We start from the raw sequence: 5,460 nt of genomic DNA, 5'->3' as shown, positions 1-5,460 counted from the left end.
GGATATAGTGAAGGAACGTTCTCACGTTCAAGTAAAGAATCCACGTAAATGGAAGATGAGCTCTTCCGGGCCTAATTTATTCCTTCTACTCATTCTTTTGTTCTGTTCTGTTCTGGGAAAGGATGAAGCAAAGTCTAGAACAGGTGGGTAGGCAGCTCGAGGTCCCGCAGTGGATGCTGGGAAGGGGAGGGGCACAGTGATCTCCAGAGATCTGTGTTTACAGCTCTCAAATGTTATAACTCTTTCAGACTCGTTCTAGGGAGCAGCTCTCTCAGATGGTATTCAGTGAGACAGCTTGTGCGCGTGCACTTTATTCGAGGTGAACAAGGACTATATAAAGCTTGGGAAGTGGGAAGGGGTTCTTAGGGTGCAGTTTTACTGGCTGAGGTTTAAGGTTCTGAGGATACCTCATTTGCACGGAGAGGCAACCCGGAAGTTGAACCTGTAATTTTGCCAAGGATTATGTGACATTCCTCATATAAAGTATGGAGGCTGGGGGTCCCCAGATAAGATAGAAGAGGAAACCCTGCTGGGAAACTGAGTCCTCCATTCTGTACCCAGCTCAGGAGAGCTATCTGGACATGGAAGACTTTGGCCTTAATTAGAAGGCTTAACAAACAACTGGGCTGGCTTGAACTTCATGATCCACCTGCTTCCTGAGTGCTGAGATTGAAGAAAGGTGTGCACCACCACCAGGGATGAAGGGATGGCTCAATATACAAAAATCCATGAATGCAATTCACCATATAAGCAAACTGGGAAAAATAATCACATGACCATTTCATAAGATGCTGAAAAGGCCTTTGACAAAATCAAACACCCCTTCATCTTAAAAGTCCTGGAGAGATCAGGAATACAAGGCGCATACCTAAACATAATAAAAGCAATATACAGCAGGCTAACAGCCAATACGAGATTAAATGAAGAGAAACTTCCACTAAAATCAGGGACAAGACAAGGCTGCCCCCTCTCTCCCTATCTATTCATTACAGAAATTACAGTACTTACAATCTCAGCTAGGGCAATAAGACAAGGAGATCAAATTGGAAAGGAAGAAACCAAAGTATCACTATTTGCAAATGATTATGATATATATATATAAGCAACCCCAAAAATTCTTTTATTCAGTCAGGGTTTACAGACCAGGGATGGTGCCTCCCACCTTAGGATAAGCCTTCACTAGGTTAAATCTCTCTAGAGCTACCCTCACACCCAGGCCCAAAGGCATGTCTTCAACGTGATCCCAATGACAACGAAGATGAACCAAAACATATGTGGGTGAGACAAAGGTCTCTTCAACAAACAGCTAGGAAAACTGGATATACATAGATACCAATTCCTACTTCTTACCCACTACCAAAAACGAAGTAATAAAGGATTAATGAGTTTAATGCAAGACCTGGATCTATTGAAATACCAGAGAGAAGATGCTTCAGGACGTGGATGTGGCCAAAGATGATTCTGAGAGTTTAGGCATCAAACGGAAACCAACAGGTGAGACTGCAGAGCAAAGGACACGCTCAACAGAGTGAGGAGACCCACAGCCATGGGCCATACGTGTGCGCCATGAGGCCGACACCCAGAATACACAAGGAGAATAAGGAGATCAAATACAAAGACAGACCCTGATTTGACAGTAGGCAAGAGACCTAAAGGGACTTTTCTTAAACGATACGCAAAGGATCAAAGCCTCATGAGAAAAATGTTCCAAAGCGCCGGGAGAAATACAATTCAAAGCCACAATGAGGTATCGCTCAACTTCACCAAGAATGGTTGTCAAAACCACAACAGATAACAAGGTTGACGGAGCAATAGAGAAGAGGGAGCCCTCTGCACACCATCGGGGGGAACAGAAATTAGTCTGGCTACTGTGGGAAACAGGTGGTACTCAAAAACATAAAAACGGTACTACTGTATGATCTATAATCCTTACTACGGGGTATTTATTGACACACTCAAAAGCTACCGGCACATCCATATTCATTGCTGTGCCGTTCACTGTGGTCCCGGAGGATCCAGCGCCCTCTACCTGCCACCCGAGGCACTCCACTTCGGTGCACAGACATTCTGGCAGGTAAATGAATGCCCCCACACACAAATAACGTAAAATAAAAACTAGAAAAGTGGAATTCTGACACGCGCAGCATGCTACCCCTGAAAAACACTGTCTTAAGCAAAAAAGAAAAAAAGCTGCAGTCGGATAAATACTGTATGCTCTCACTCGTGTGGATTCTGATTTTAAAGTCTCTCAGAAGCTGGGTGGTTGTGGCACACTCCCTTTAATCTCTGGACTCGGGAGGCCCAGGCAGGTAAGTCTCTGAGTTAGAGGGTAGCCTGGTCTTCAGATAGACTTCCGGGACAGCCAGGTCTACACAGAGAAACCGTCTGAATAGATGGATGGACAGGTAGACGGATGGACAGATGGACGGGTGGACGGACGGACGGACGGATGGATGGATGGATGGATGGATGGATGGACGGACGGACGAACGGACAGACAGACAGATGAAGTATCTTAAAAATTGATGAAGAATTGTGGTTAGTAGAAGCTAGAGAGGGAAGAAAAAGGATGAGAAGAACTTGGCCAATGGGTACAAGAGGATACAGGGATAACAGGCATAACATCTAGTGTTCCACTGCACTGTAAAGGTGGCTAAAGTTACTAACAATACAACACATGCTTCAATAGGTAAATGGGAGGATTTTGAAATGACGACACGGAAGGTGACAGATGTGCTCATCTCTCCTGTGACCATTCCACAATACACTTGTGCACTGAAATTCCCCTATAAACATGTACAACTGTGTGATCAAAAAAAAATTCTTTTAATTTTAAATGCAGCCTAAAACATAGCTTCCTTAAAACCGGAGGCGAGGGAAATAGGCAGCATCAGAACTGGGATGGTGAGGCTGGAGAAAGAATGACGACCAAACATAGCCCTGTGTCCTGAGACGAGCTATTATTAGCTGAAGAGGGTTATGTGTGACTTGGGGCGGCTTTAGAAGTGGTTTCGTGTTCCCGGACCTTTTGATGATAGCAGGCGGGGCAGAAGAGCAGCAAGTGGAAGGTTACCCGGCTGCAGGCAAGAGGGCGCATTCACAGAAGGAAGAGCTAAAGCCCTACAGCCAACCAGTGCGCATGCTCTCCATCCCAGAAACAGGCACATAGTATACGCATGCGTGTACACGGACTTCCCGTCTCTATTCGCATCCTTTCATCCTGCGCTCCTCATCCGTTCTAGTTGGGTTTCTCTTGCTGTAATAGAAGACTACAACCAAGGCAACTTACACGACAGTTTATCTGGGGCTGATGGATCCATAACGGAAGGAGCAGCAGGCTACAGATGCGGGAGCTGAAAGATGAGGACGTCCCTCTTGAAACTGAAAGCAGGAAAAAGAGAGGACAAACTCCAAGGAGCCAAAGCCCTTAGACTCCAAGGCCTGCCCCCGGTGACATGCTTCTTCCAGCAAGGCCATAACGCCTAAGTCTGCCCATCTCAACAGTCCCAACTGGAAAATTCAAATGCCGGACACTAGAGGGGACATTTATCACTCAAACCACCACACTGTCGAACCAATGAGGGAGAGACCTGAATCACGGAGCTAGAAATAGCAGAGAGGCGGCCTGATCAGGGGCTCTCCAATACCCTCCATTGTATGTAGCAAATCCCTGGTGGGTGTCTGTGATTGGATGATTTCCTGCACAGTCTCTTGAGCAGGGTGCTGGGGCTCATCAGATTATGGAAAGGGGATCACACTAAACAATCAAGAGTCTGAGAGCGGCCCCCTTATCTTGGACCAAAGTTGTGCTGGCTAGAATTATATTAACTTGACACAAGCTAGAGTCACCCGAGAGGAGGGAACCTTAACTGAGAAAATGCTTCTGTAAGATCAGGCAGTAGTAAGTAAACAAATCTGTAGAGCATTTTCTTGAATTTTATAAGAAAGCAGGCTGAGAAAAGCTATAACAACCACCTAGTAAGCAGCACCCCTCCATGGTCTCTGCATCAGCTCCTGCCTCCAGGTTCCTGCCATGTTTTAGTTCCTGTCCTGACTTCCTTCAGTGATGAAAGTGGAAGCATAGGCCAAATAAACCCTTTTCTCCCCAACTTGCTTTTGATCATGGTGTTTCATTACAGCAATAGTAATTCTAGCCGATAAAAGATGAGTATCACATATTCCCCAATCGCTACAACTACTGGGGAATAATGGAAGCAGCTCCCTTCTCCGGTGACTGCCCGGAGTCATCATTCCTCACAGTCATCTGCCTCCTCAGAATCGCTGCAAGGTAAGAGTTGTTCCTCGGTGTTTCAAAGATCTGGAATCTTAGCAAATGTGGCCCCTGCCGAGGGTTCAATGGGTAGAAAGCTATAGAGCTGGGAGTCAGAGGTGGGGCTGACTTTCAAAGAGCACATGTTCTAAACCACCTTGTGTGAGAACCATGAGAAGTAGTTCTTGAGTAGAGAACCTGGATGGAAGAGGAGATGCAGGTCCACAGAAGCCAAGGCAGTGGCCTGAGTCTCACAGGCATTGGTGTGATCCTGGCAGGTGTCACTCAGGCACAAGGTGTAAGGCCGGGTCCTCCCCTGCCACCTTCATCATGCATATGCATCTTGGGGACAACGTGGACATGGCCTGGTATTTAAAACCTCAAGGGCACAGACAATGGACACCTGACTGAGGACTTCATTTTTGCATATCCCGTTTTATTTCCACCCAGAGGTTAGGCCACAAGTTACTTGCTAAGGCTCTACGGTTTTGCATCTAATCCACCCAACTATGTCACTTTGAGGCTGGAAGCCTCAGCCTCCGGTTAGCATCTCAGAGTGACACAGAGGGAGGCTAGAGAAAGCAGCCTGCAGGAATCGTGGCTCTAAATTGAAGTACAGGGGTGGGGTACTTATCTCTGCCCTTTGTTCTCAGTACCTATACAACTCTTAGAGCCTGTGTTCACATGGTAAAAAGCTCTCTTCGAGTCTGCACATAAATTCAGTCATAAATTAAGAGGTTATAACAGAGAATGCCTATATGCATATACACTAGGAGCAACTATTTGGCTTAACTTTCACCATTTGTTACTGGCTTCCAGGGTCATAGACTGTAACTAAGCCATCCCTTGAAGTTTTGTTTAGACAAACCCAGTCAATATCTGATCTCCTGTTTTTGCACCTGGGGTCCTCGGTGTATATCTTCTTTATGAGCTTTGGTTAATAGTTTCTGTAACCCCTTGGAATGTGCCCTGAGTTTTAGAAGTCTGCTGTTATCTTAGAAGCAATCAAAATAGTCCTGTTATAAAAGGGACTCTCTGGGTTGCCATTCTAAACAATTGTGACCCTTGCATGCTAGATGTTACTGCAGAATAAATGCTTTGTCTTTGCATACTATCTGAGTAAGAGGTCTTCCCTCAGCGATTTTCAAACCGTTACACTGATAAATGCAGATGTTGGGGTGGGATGGGGT

Source organism: Micromys minutus, assembly GCF_963924665.1.
Source record: "Micromys minutus genome assembly, chromosome: 31".
Classification (NCBI taxonomy): domain Eukaryota; kingdom Metazoa; phylum Chordata; class Mammalia; order Rodentia; family Muridae; genus Micromys; species Micromys minutus.
Note: the sequence above shows the minus strand (reverse complement) of the source record.